General features: G+C 36.6%; 1 long non-coding RNA gene across 1 annotated transcript in view; it reads left to right on the top strand.

Moving 5' to 3' along the window:
* The window catches only part of LOC143683947 (uncharacterized), a 355,121-nt gene that overhangs the window by 294,248 nt on the left and 48,417 nt on the right, over positions 1-12,456 (top strand). The window lies entirely within an intron of this gene.

Here is a 12,456-nt window from a genome sequence, read left to right as displayed (position 1 = left end):
TTGTGACTGCAAGAGCTGTTGCACCCTTTATCTGGTCACTTTCTTATAGGGCAAAGACCCTAATGCTAATGAAGTCAGCTATTAACTAGCCTCAGCCCAGGACACTTAAATCGTATCAGCTAGATTCTGCTATTGAAAGGTAACTTGTCTTCGTTTTGGCTTACACATTTACTACTGAAGTGACAGCTCTGCCTCCCCTCTTTTCAGCTTATGTTCTCCTGTTGAAATGATCATGATAACACTGTCTCCTTTTCTGCTTTGAACTTGCTATTTGAAATTACCTCATCTCCCCTTGCTAAAAATCTGTGAAAACCTTGCACCCCCTAAATTCTGAGAGAGATTTTGAACTGCTAGTCTGTCTGCTCTCCTATGTGCCTAGTAATAAACTCTTTCTTTGAGTTATTGCGCATTGGGCAAACGAATCCATGGCTTTTGTCTGGTAACAGTTTGTCCAAAGAGAGCATTCATCCATCTACAGTAATTAAATTCATTCTTTTTTTTTATATTTTGTCAACTTTCCATCATACAAGGGTCTTACATTTATATATTTTAAAACTTTTGTCATTGTGACTCTACAGTCACATTTGGCAAATGAGGGAAATGGGATATTTTTTCTAATATTTCATTAGCTTGATTTATAGGTTTTCTGTATTTCCATATGTGATATGTGGACCTCCATTCATATGTTGGTGTGGGCAGAGAGATAGTGGAGGGATATGATTGTTTCTGAACCACCCTAGGAGATTCTGTGTAGCAGTGTTGTTGCTGGCATCCAGATGAAAAAGCTCTGATGCAGACACTAAATTTAGTGGAAAGTGTGTGTATGTGTGTGTGTGTGTGTGCATGTGTGTGTGTGTTATCCTGTGGCTCTGTTTGGCCATTACAACCCTTTTCTTAAAATGGAAATGATGCCCAGGACACTTTCATATTGGTGGTTATTATCCACGTTCCAAATGTTAGTGCAACTTTACATCTCTTTGAATATTTTAGTAAGTATTTGGGATGGCATATGGGGAAGAAGACACCAGGTACCACTTAGACCCCACCATGTTAACTTGGAGAAGGCTTTTCCAGTATAGCTATTCAATTTTATTACTCCCAAAGTCATAGCATTACATTTCTTCAGTTTTCCTGCTTATTCTATTTAACCAGTTTATTTTCCAGTCTGAGTAGGAATGACCACATTTCAAATGAATAGTTATACACTTAGGATTTAAATGAAGACAATCAATTAGCTATGTTAATGACAATTGTGCTGAAAACTCTTTTCCATTATGTTCCCACCTGCTTAATGGCAATTTTCAAAATCTAAATATGTTTAAGGGGCATTTACATAGCATATTTAGATTAATTTTATTTTAATATAAATTATCAAAAGTAAAACAAATAACTAGGTCTGCGCGAGATGTTCATCCAAGAGGGAATTATCAAAGATAATTAAATAAAAACACACAAGTTTTAAACTGCTTTTATGATGTTTGGGGGTCAGTGTTTTATCGGTTTGAAGTAATTTCCATATATGGAGCACCGGGACACTTGTCAGTTCTATGTGTCAGATTCAAATTCCTTCAGTTTTTACTGATTTTTCCTTTAAATTTGTAACATCAGCCTTTGTCCATTGATCACCCAGTGAACTGATGCTTTCAATCACAGTTTTGCATACTAATAATCCTTGTTAATATGGTCATAAATTAATTTAATTAATATGCATGACAAGCCAGGCACTTGGGTAGGTATCAGGGACGATCGTAGAGCTTCAAAACTGATGATGGAAGTTCTCTATTTCTCTCTCTCTTTCGCTAAAAATATTATTCACTCAAAGAGGAGTTTATCCTATCCTCTTGTATCAATATATTGACAGATTACATTCAATATTGCCCTAGAGTCAACCAAATTCCAAATGAAAGTAGATAAGACAATTGAAAAATAATTGTCTTAACGTTATTTTACAGCTTGAATAATATCCCCCCCCTTTGAAGAGGTAATTAAATATGGGATAAAATGAATATTATAAAGATTTCAAATAGCACAAAAGGGTATTAGTGAGAAATTCTTTTGTCTCTCTTCTTTTTTTTGCCCCAGTTCCTTGGTCCCACTCTCAAGAGCAAACATAATTATTGTCATTTTCTTCTACACTCTACATTACATATAAAAAACTGTATATGTGTGTGTCACTCTTCTTAACACAAATAGCATACTTCTAGGTAATAATTTTAGCATATTTTCATGTTAGTGAAAATAAGATATCCGTTTCATATCCTCATGTTTATTTTCATCACTCATCTTATAGAATTTCATGTATGTTCCATAATTTATTTTCATTATTCTATTAAAGGACATTTAAATTATTATTATTTAAATTATTATTATTTAAATTACTCCCAGGGCTCTGCAATTACAAACCATATTCCAATAAATATTTTTGCACAAAGGTGTTTGTGAACACATGTGAGTGAATGCATATCCCTAAGAGCAGATTTTTTTTTTTATTAATTAAAAAAAGAATTAACAAAACAATTAGAAATCATTTCAATCTACATGTACAATCAGTAATTCTTAATAACATCACATAGTTGCATATTCATCATTTCTTAGTACATTTGCATCGATTTAGAAAAAGAAATAAAAAGACAACAGAATGAGAATTAAAACAATAATAGAAAGAAAAAAAAACAAAAACAAAAAACCTATACCTCACATGCAGCTTCATTCAGTGTTTTAACATAATTGCATTACAATTGGGTAGTATTGTGCTGTCCATTTCTGAGTTTTTATATCCAGTCCCGTTGTACAGTCTGTATCCCTTCATCTCCAATTATCCCTTCTCTTTTTTTTTTTTTTTAATTAACGGAAAAAAAGAAATTAACCCAACATTTAGAGATCATACCATTCTACACATGCAATCATTAATTCTTAACATCATCACATAGATGCATGATCATCATTTCTTAGTACATTTGCATTGGTTTAGAAGAACTAGCAACATAACCGAAAAAGATATAGAATGTTAATATAGAAAAAAAAATAAAAGTAATAATAGTAAAATCAAAACAAAACAAAACAAAACAAAACAAAAACCTATAGCTCAGATGCAGCTTCATTCAGTGTTTTAACATGATTACTTTACAATTAGGTATTATTGTGCTGTCCATTTTTGAGTTTTTGTATCTAGTCCTGTTGCACAGTCTGTATCCCTTCAGCTTCAATTACCCATTGTCTTACCCTGTTTCTAACTCCTGCTGAACTCTGTAACCAATGACATATTTCAAGTTTATTCTCGAATGACCGTTCACATCAGTGGGACCATACAGTATTTGTCCTTTAGTTTTTGGCTGGATTCACTCAGCATAATATTCTCTAGGTCCATCCATGTTATTACATGGTTCATAAGTTTATCTTGTCTTAAAGCTGCATAATATTCCATCGTATGTATATACCACAGTTTGTTTAGCCACTCTTCTGTTGATGGAGATTTTGGCTGTTTCCATCTCTTTGCAATTGTAAATAACGCTGCTATAAACATTGGTGTGCAAATGTCCGTTTGTGTCTTTGCCCTTAAGTCCTTTGAGTAGATACCTAGCAATGGTATTGCTGGGTCGTATGGCAATTCTATATTCAGCTTTTTGAGGAACCGCCAAACTGCCTTCCACAGTGGTTGCACCCTTTGACATTCCCACCAACAGTGGATAAGTGTGCCTCTTTCTCCGCATCCTCTCCAGCACTTGTCATTTTCTGTTTTGTTGATAATGGCCATTCTGGTGGGTGTGAGATGATATCTCATTGTGGTTTTGATTTGCATTTCTCTAATGGCCAGGGACATTGAGCATCTCTTCATGTGCCTCTTGGCCATCCGTATTTCCTCTTCTGAGAGGTGTCTGTTCAAGTCTTTTTCCCATTTTGTAATTGGGTTGGCGTCTTTTTGTTGTTGAGATGAACAATCTCTTTATAAATTCTGGATACTAGACCTTTATCTGATATATCATTTCCAAATATTGTCTCCCATTGTGAAGGCTGTCTTTCTACTTTCTTGATGAAGTTCTTTGATGCACAAAAGTGTTTAATTTTGAGGAGTTCCCATTTATTTATTTCCTTCTTCAGTGCTCTTGCTTTAGGTTTAAGGTCCATAAAACCGCCTCCAGTTGTAAGATCCATAAGATATCTCCCAACATTTTCCTCTAACTGTTTTATGGTCTTAGACCTAATGTTTAGATCTTTGATCCATTTTGAGTTAACTTTTGTATAGGGTGTGAGAGATGGGTCTTCTTTCATTCTTTGCATATGGATATCCAGTTCTCTAGGCACCATTTATTGAAGAGACTGCTCTGTCCCAGGTGAGTTGGCTTGACTGCCTTATCAAAGATCAAATGTCCATAGATGAGAGGGTCTATATCTGAGCACTCTATTCGATTCCATTGGTCGATATATCTATCTTTATGCCAATACCATGCTGTTTTGACCACTGTGGCTTCATAATATGCCTTAAAGTCAGGCAGCGCAAGACCTCCAGCTTCGTTTTTTTTCCTCAAGATGTTTTTAGCAATTCGGGGCACCCTGCCCTTCCAGATAAATTTGCTTATTGGTTTTTCTATTTCTGAAAAATAAGTTGTTGGGATTTTGATTGGTATTGCATTGAATCTGTAAATCAATTTAGGTAGGATTGACATCTTAACTATATTTAGTCTTCCAATCCATGAACACAGTATGCCCTTCCATCTATTTAGGTCTTCTGTGATTTCTTTTAGCAGTTTTTTGTAGTTTTCTTTATATAGGTTTTTTGTCTCTTTAGTTAAATTTATTCCTAGGTATTTTATTCTTTTAGTTGCAATTGTAAATGGGATTCGTTTCTTGATTTCCCCCTCAGCTTGTTCATTACTAGTGTATAGAAATGCTACAGATTTTTGAATGTTGATCTTGTAACCTGCTACTTTGCTGTACTCGTTTATTAGCTCTAGTAGTTTTGTTGTGGATTTTTCCGGGTTTTCGACGTATAGTATCATATTGTCTGCAAACAGGGATAGTTTTACTTCTTCCTTTCCAATTTTGATGCCTTGTATTTCTTTTTCTTGTCTAATTGCTCTGGCTAGAACCTCCAACACAATGTTGAATAATAGTGGTGATAGTGGACATCCTTGTCTTGTTCCTGATCTTAGGGGGAAAGTTTTCAATTTTTCCCCATTGAGGATGATATTAGCTGTGGGTTTTTCATATATTCCCTCTATCATTTTAAGGAAGTTCCCTTGTATTCCTATCTTTTGAAGTGTTTTCAACAGGAAAGGATGTTGAATCTTGTCGAATGCCTTCTCTGCATCAATTGAGATGATCATGTGATTTTTCTGCTTTGATTTGTTGATGTGGTGTATTACATTAATTGATTTTCTTATGTTGAACCATCCTTGCATACCTGGGATGAATCCTACTTGGTCATGATGTATAATTCTTTTAATGTGTTGTTGGATACGATTTGCTAGAATTTTATTGAGGATTTTTGCATCTGTATTCATTAGAGAGATTGGTCTGTAGTTTTCTTTTTTTGTAATATCTTTGCCTGGTTTTGGTATGAGGGTGATGTTGGCTTCATAGAATGAATTAGGTAGTTTTCCCTCCACTTCAATTTTTTTGAAGAGTTTGAAGAGAATTGGTACTAATTCTTTCTGGAACGTTTGGTAGAATTCACATGTGAAGCCATCTGGTCCTGGACTTTTCTTTTTAGGAGGCTTTTGAATGACTAATTCAATTTCTTTACTTGTGATTGGTTTGTTGAGGTCATCTATGTCTTCTTGAGTCAAAGTTGGTTGTTCATGTCTTTCCAGGAACCCGTCCATTTCCTCTAAATTGTTGTATTTATTAGCGTAAAGTTGTTCATAGTATCCTGTTATTACCTCCTTTATTTCTGTGAGGTCAGTAGTTATGTCTCCTCTTCCATTTCTGATCTTATTTATTTGCATCCTCTCTCTTCTTCTTTTTGTCAATCTTGCTAAGGGCCCATCAATCTTATTGATTTTCTCATAGAACCAACTTCTGGCCTTATTGATTTTCTCTATTGTTTTCATGTTTTCAATTTCATTTATTTGTGCTCTAATCTTTGTTATTTCTTTCCTTTTGCTTGCTTTGGGGTTAGGTTGCTGTTCTTTCTCCAGTTCTTCCAAATGGATAGTTAATTCCTGAATTTTTGCCTTTTCTTCTTTTCTGATATAGGCATTTAGAGCAATAAATTTCCCTCTTAGCACTGCCTTTGCTGCGTCCCATAAGTTTTGATATGTTGTGTTTTCATTTTCATTCGCCTCGAGGTATTTGCTAATTTCTCTTGCAATTTCTTCTTTGACCCAGTCGTTGTTTAGGAGTGTGTTGTTGAGCCTCACGTATTTGTGAATTTTCTGGCACTCTGCCTATTATTGATTTCCAACATCATTCCTTTATGGTCCGAGAAAGTGTTGTGTAAGATTTCAATCTTTTTAAATTTGTTAAGACTTGCGTGTGACCCAGCATATGGTCTATCTTTGAGAATGATCCATGAGCACTTGAGAAAAAGGTGTATCCTGCTGTTGTGGGATGCAATGTCCTATAAATGTCTATTAAGTCTAGTTCATTTATAGTAATATTCAGATTCTCTATTTCTTTGTTGATCCTCTGTCTAGATGTTCTGTCCCTTGATGAGAGTGGTGAGTTGAAGTCTCCAACTATTATGGTATATGAGTCTATTTCCCTTTTCAGTGTTTGCAGTATATTCCTCACGTATTTTGGGGCATTCTGATTCGGTGCGTAAATATTTATGATTGTTATGTCTTCTTGTTTAATTGTTCCTTTTATTAGTATATAGTGTCCTTCTTTGTCTCTTTTAACTAATTTGTTGGATATTAGTATAGCTACTCCTGCTCTTTTCTGGTTGTTATTTGCATGAAATATCTTTTCCCAACCTTTCACTTTCAACCTATGTTTATCTTTGGGTCTAAGATGTGTTTCCTGTAGACAGCATATAGAAGGATCCTGTTTTTTAATCCATTCTGCCAATCTATGTCTTTTGGTTGCGGAATTCAGTCCATTGACATTTAGTGTTATTACTGTTTGGATAATATTTTCCTCTAACATTTTGCCTTTTGTATTATATATATCATATCTGATTTTCCTTCTTTCTACACTCTTTTCCATATCTCTCTCTTCTGTCTTTTTGTATCTGACTCTAGTGCTCCCTTTAGTATTTCTTGCAGAGCTGGTCTCTTGGTCACAAATTCTTTCAGTGACTTTTTGTCTGAGAATGTTTTAATTTCTCCCTCATTTTTGAAGGATAATTTTGCTGGATATAGGAGTCTTGGTTGGCAGTTTTTCTCTTTTAGTATTTTAAATATATCATCCCACTGTCTTCTAGCTTCCATGGTTTCTGCTGAGAAATCTACACAAAGTCTTATTGGGTTTCCCTTGTATGTAATGGATTGTTTTTCTCTTGCTGCTTTCAAGATCTTCTCTTTCTCTTTGACCTCTGACATTCTAACTAGTAAGTGTCTTGGAGAACGCCTATTTGGGTCTAATCTCTTTGGGGTGCGCTGCACTTCTTGGATCTGTAATTTTAGGTCTTTCGTAAGAGTTGGGAAATTTTCAGTGATAATTTCTTCCATTAGTTTTTCTCCTCCTTTTCCCTTCTCTTCTCCTTCTGGGACACCCACAACACGTATATTTGTGCGGTTCATATTGTCCTTGAGTTCCCTGATACCCTGTTCAAATTTTTCCATTCTTTTCCCTATAGTTTCTGTTTCTTTTTGGAATTCAGATGTTCCATCCTCCAAATCACTAATTCTATCTTCTGTCTCTTTAAATCTATCATTGTAGCTATCCATTATTTTTTCTATGTTTGCTACTTTATCCTTCACTTCCATAAGTTCTGCGATTTGTTTTTTCAGTTTTTCTATTTCTTCTTTATGTTCAGCCCATGTCCTCTTCATGTCCTCCCTCAATTTCTCGATTTCATTTTTGAAGAGGTTTTCCATTTCTGTTCGTATATTCAGCATTAGTTGTCTCAGCTCTTGTGTCTCATTTGAGCTATTGGTTTGTTCCTTTGACTGAGCCATATTCTCAATCTTTTGAGCGTGGACAGTTTTCTTCTGCTGCTGGCGTCTGGGCATTTATTCAGATTTCTCTTGGTGTTGCACCCAGCAAGGTTGTAATATTTTTCTGTGAAATCTCTGGGTTCTGTTTTTCTTATCCTGCCCAGTAGGTGGCGCTCGTGGCACACGTTTGTCTGCGGGTCCCACCAGTAAAAGGTGCTGTGGGACCTTAAACTTTGGAAAACTCTCGCCGTCCTGGGGGTTCACTAGCCGAAGCGGCTTGAGCCGGCCAGGGTCCGAACGCAGGGAGGGTTGCTGGTCGCCGCAGCCAGGGAAAGAGCCCGTCCGAATTTCCTAGTCGGCCCTGGGCAACAAGCGTGGCGGGAGGGCGCCAGCAGCAGCAGCCTGCCCGGGAGAGTGCACGTTCCCCGGGAGTCACAGGTTTGGAAGGGGCCTCCCCCACCCGTCACCGTTCTCCGCGGCCTGGGGGTTTCCGATCCAATTCTCTCAGTTGGTCCGGGGGCTGCGCGTGGTGTGGGCGCCAGTCGCCTTGGTTTCAGGGGACCGCGTCTCCAATTCTCCCAGCCGGCCCGGGAAGGGGGAAGGGAGTAACTCCGGCCGCTTGCCACCCCGCCCGGTAAGGCCCGCGCGCCTCGGCGATCTCACCCGAGCTGCTTCTCTCAGCCAGCCAGCCGTTCCAGGATGGGGTACGCTGTCTTTTTTATCTCTGTTGTGGCTTTGGGCGCTTTCTGTATCGTTTCTACTCCCCTAGTAGGTGTCCTGGAGAAGAAACTAAGATCCGCGCGTCTTACTAAGCCGCCATCTTAAGAGCAGATTTTTAAACTCTATGTGTTCACTGATAATAGCAAAACATTTCTTATATCAACTTATATGAAAAGAGAAACAAGGATTGATCTTTGAATGTAATCAATTGATAATAACTTTGGAAATATGCCCATGGCTATGAACATATAATGATATTATTTTTACAAATAAATGCCCTGATATGAAAGATTGATAACACTTCCAGATTTCAACTAGAGTTTTGGTCTCCAAAATCATGGAATTTTATCTTTAAGCATTTTCAGTGACCACCACTATAGACTTTTAGCTTCTTCTCTTAAAGCATATGACATTAATTGGATTTGTTTCATACTCATTTTCTAAAATCAACAGGCGTTCCATGAACATGCCACTCCATGGGCATGAATTCAATTTTATGAACAATTTTAGACTGTAACTAATAAATTCGTATTTCTATTCAACCACCACTGTGGTTGGTACAAAATTCTTCCCTCCTTTCTATCCACTACAGTCTTCATTCTTACCACAAACTGCATATGAGGATTTAATTTTCTTTTTTCAGTGTTACGTAAGTTTTATAATGTAACCAAAATCTCTCTGCTTTTCTGTCTTCTTTCACATTCTTTCTCATAGATGCCCATTCTTTGGCTCAAATTTGTTCCTTTTTTCCTTCCTCTCTCTTTCTCTTTCATCCCTTCCTTTCTCCTTTCCATTGGCCTGGGTTTGAAAAGAAGCAGCACCTTTTATAGGTAGAATGTCTATAAAAATGGACATACATTTGATCATTGTTCCAGGCAATATATTGAATTCTAGATGTAGAACCTTTTGCTTTAGGCTTAACAGAGGAAGAAAGTAAACCAAAAAAAAAAAAAAAAAAAAAAAAACAGAGGGAAAAGCACGTGAATAAGCATTTTTACCCAAGAGAAATGCACAGATCTTTGAGATTCCAAGGGAAAGTCACTACCAATAAAAATTCCCCTTGTGAAATAAGCTGGTAGAAGAGATTGATGAAGGTGGGGTACCCACTATTCATTGCCCTTAGCAATTTAGGTTCCAGTTTTCTATTCAGAGACACACTTCTCTAGTTAAAGATGTGTTGAGTCAGCTGACATTTGCTCACACAACGTACCAAGAATGATGAATGGAAAGTAAACTGTCTGCTTGTCCCATTAGTAATATGGTGAATGAGTGTGCTTGAAGGAAGAAGAGACAAAAATACATCCTAAAGTCATTTCGCTGTGATTTGAAATATAAGCTTCTAGTGGTCTGAATGGAGAAAAGACGTTGACTAAAACAGGACAAGGGAGGACACACAAACAGCAAACTTGGAGGAGCTGAAGACTCGAGGATTTTCCACCTGTCTGTTGAGTCTAGATCAAACCTCTATGGGAATGCTTCACTTTTACTCACTATCATCCTATACAAAGTAAGCAGGAATCACTCCATGTCACAAATGAGAAAACTAAGACCAGAAACTTCTATGTGCCTTAGTCATCAGCTTGTAAGAGACACAGTGTTCAATGAAAAGGACTCGTTTTCCTTCAAAAATTTTAAGATCTTTTATGTCATACATGGTTTAAAACTTTGCTAAAGTTGCCCTTTTTATGCTAGACTATGATAGGAAATCATAAGTTAAATGTGTGTAGTAATGAACCTCCATCCCTGGGAAAATATGCAATGATAGAGAAAAAAAAAAGAGACATATTTGGTAGCAGTGAATACAATAATAATAAAGGTATGTTCTAAATTGTTAGAATTTTAGTGAAATCCAGACTTTTACCTTTTATCAGCTGTGTGGCCTGTGGCTTTTCATCTCTTTTAGAACACTGTTGGGAGGATGTAAGAATCTTATTGTTTATCATTGCACTCTGCCACAGCGACTAGTATCAGGAAAGTATTATATTTTGTGCATTAGAGCTTCCATTGGTGCAATGGACACAGAATATTTGTCTGTATGTGTGTTTGAGCTTATAAATTATATGCCATCAAAAACATGATGTACCCTCTGATTTTTCCATTGGGCCTTTAATTCAATGTCTGATTTTTAGATATGTTACCTAATCTCTAATGGTTCTATCTCATATGTTTGTCACTAAGCTACATCATCATCATTTTATTAATAGTAATAACAAGAATTGATCTGAAGCTTGAGAAGCTAGGAAAGTGCAGTGCCCTTTATATTCATTTTAACATTTATTTACTCAACATTATTCTTATATAGTGCACCTGACATGTTTTTACCATAGTTATAAAGGAAGATAACAGAAAAGTCTGTCAATATGTAAGATATAAAAATATAATTACTATTTAAAGCTTATAAAATCTACAGAATTCAACCTCTAATAGTCATCTATTTTGCTGAGAAATATCCAACTTTTAAACATAGCATAAAATAATAACTGAATTTTCAAACAGGTTAGAATATTAATTTACAGGCCAATGGCCTGTTCCACCCTATTCTTTCTTTGACAAGAGGCTCTGCTTAAATTGCAAATCATTTTTATCATCCCATTAAAACAGACCTTCCATTAGGCAATTCTTAGCCTTCATTTTGTCCATGTTCTTGAATGTTAAAGATTCATGGAAATAAACCCATTTCTATTACTTTAGAAAATTTCTAATTATAATGTGGAAAGAACCAAATTATTTTTTAAAAGTGAGGTAAAGTTTGAGCTGATTGTGCTAGAATTAAAGCAGGAGATCTCATATAGAGAGAATCTCTTTTGTTGGGGAAAATAAACTTCAACGGGCATGTTAATTGTGAAAACTAGCTCTGAGGCTACACTAATATGGGAAATTGAGATAAAAAGTATGTAGTAGTGTTCTAGTTTACTAGCTGCCAGAATGCAATATATCAGAAATGGAATGGCTTCTAAAAAGGGGACATTTACAATTCTAAGGCCAAGAAAATGTCCCAATTGAAAGAAGTCTATAGAAATGTCCAATCAAAGGCATTCAGGGAAAGATACCTTGGTTCAAGAAGGTCAATGAAGTTCAGGGTCTCTCTCTCATCTGAGAAGGCACATGGTGAACACAGTCATGGTTTCTCCCTTGGCTAGAAGAGCACATGGTGAGCACAGTGTCATCTGCTAGCTTTCTCTCCTGGCTTCCTGTTTCATGAAGCTCCCCGGAAGGCGCTTTCCTTCTTCATCTCCAAAGCGCTGGCGGATGGACTCTCTGCCTCGTGATGCTGCAGCATTCTCTGCTCTCTCTGAATCTCCTTCATTCTCCAAAATGTTTCCTTTTTTTATAGGACTCCAGAAACTTATCAAGACCTACCCAAATGGATGGAGACACATCATCACCTAATCCAATTTAAGAACCACTCTTGATTAAATCATGTCTCCAGGGAGATGATCTGATTACAGTTTCAAGCATACAGTATTGAATAGGGATTATTCTACCATTATGAAATGGGATTTTGATTAAAATATGGCTTTTCTAGGGTACATACATCCTTTCAAACCAGCACAAATAGCCTATTGCTATTTGTCTTATTAGTAAACACCCTCCCTTCTTCTGAAAATATCCCCAGATTTGGGGGGGGAGGGGCTTAATTCTTCATTTTTGTCGTCTTCCTGTTGCCTTCTCAGGTATGAAACAGTGACCCCAGTAT

Source organism: Tamandua tetradactyla, chromosome 1 (assembly GCF_023851605.1).
Source record: "Tamandua tetradactyla isolate mTamTet1 chromosome 1, mTamTet1.pri, whole genome shotgun sequence".
Lineage (NCBI taxonomy): Eukaryota > Metazoa > Chordata > Mammalia > Pilosa > Myrmecophagidae > Tamandua > Tamandua tetradactyla.
Note: the sequence above shows the minus strand (reverse complement) of the source record. Positions and strands in the feature narration are given on the sequence as shown.